This window comes from Myotis davidii, unplaced genomic scaffold, assembly GCF_000327345.1.
Source record: "Myotis davidii unplaced genomic scaffold, ASM32734v1 scaffold370, whole genome shotgun sequence".
Classification (NCBI taxonomy): Eukaryota; Metazoa; Chordata; class Mammalia; order Chiroptera; family Vespertilionidae; genus Myotis; species Myotis davidii.
This window is the reverse complement of record NW_006288615.1, coordinates 867,936-869,219: the sequence shown is the minus strand read 5'-3', so window position 1 is coordinate 869,219 and position 1,284 is coordinate 867,936. Positions and strand designations below refer to the sequence as shown.

Below are 1,284 nucleotides of genomic sequence, written 5' to 3'. Positions count from 1 at the left end.
TGATATGCTTAGAGTTGCTTTTTACTTCCCTTCCAACAAATCTAGAGCTAGAACATGATTAATGACTATTCTATGCTGGAGGCAGATTGGGTGCCAAGCTGAGCTTCAATCATATTGTTAATCACTATTCTCTTCATGTGGCAGCGACACTTGTATGGGGGGAGGCTGCAGGTCTGAGGGGGACAGACCAGGGTTGCAGGATTCTGTGGACAGATGTGTTCATGCTTCTTACTTCTGATCAATGGTAGGAGCTCAGGAGAGGTTGTCAACTATGGTGACTCTGGATTTGATTTTTTTTTTCTGCAAAATGCTTTATTGTTTCCATTTGGTCCAATGCATGGGCAAGGGCTCCAGGGTGGCTAAAAGGCTGCCTATTGGTTTCAGGGAGATGCTCAGGCAGACACTGGACAAAAGGGGAATTCAGAGGAGCATCTAAAAGGTTTCTGGGCTCCAACGGCTTCTAGTCATGCATAAGGGTGAACCTTTCAAAGATATCCTCACCCAGCCCAGTCTGGGGGCGGGCCAGCCTGCAGAGGTGAATCAGGTGTTGCCCATTTTCTTGATGAGTTTCACCTGCTCATCTAGGAAGTGGTTCTCCCGGAAATCACTGGGCTGAAGGTCTGCGCAGGCAGAACCCAGGACATGCAGATCCAAAGAAGCCTGGTTCAGGTTCTTCTCCATGACATGGTAGCTTCCATGGCATCCGGAGTGTCACTCCACTCATCTTGGGGAGACATATGCATGTCCTGGAAGAGAACGTGCCACCGTGATGGTTTTACCTCTTTAAGAGACACTTGGAACCCTCATGCTTTTCCTCGGCCAACTCCTGGAAGAAGCGGCCCTTGCCTTCCAGAGCCACATCGTCACTGGAGAAATAGAAGCCCAGAGAGAGGTAAGTGTGGGAAGCCCACAGATGCGGGTTGACTAGGTGGTTGACAGCAGCCTCACCTTGGTGAATAATTCTGACAAATTTGAGAGTTCATGGTTGTTCTGCAGTAAGGAGCTAAGGTCAAAAAACAGTGTTGGCTGGTCTCAGAGGCTGAGGATAGCTGAGGTGGCTCTGAAGGTGGTGACTGGAAAAGAGGTTGGAGGCTGGAAGAAGGGGTGTCCCTGGATCTGTTCCATCCAAACACTGTTGAAGCGAGAGACAGATCCTGGGAGCTGCTGAAGGCATGGCCTGATTTGATTTTTTTTTTAATTGGAGCAGATGTCAATTAGGCACCATTTGAGACTGATGACCAACACTATTGCTATATGTAATACAATAAATAATAGTGTCAGCAC

At 48.1% G+C, this 1,284-nt stretch overlaps 1 pseudogene; it reads right to left on the bottom strand.

Annotated features, from left to right (window-relative positions):
• Positions 1-460: 460 nt before the first annotated feature.
• LOC107182614 lies at positions 461-983 on the bottom strand (annotated as a pseudogene).
• Positions 984-1,284: the final 301 nt, after the last annotated feature.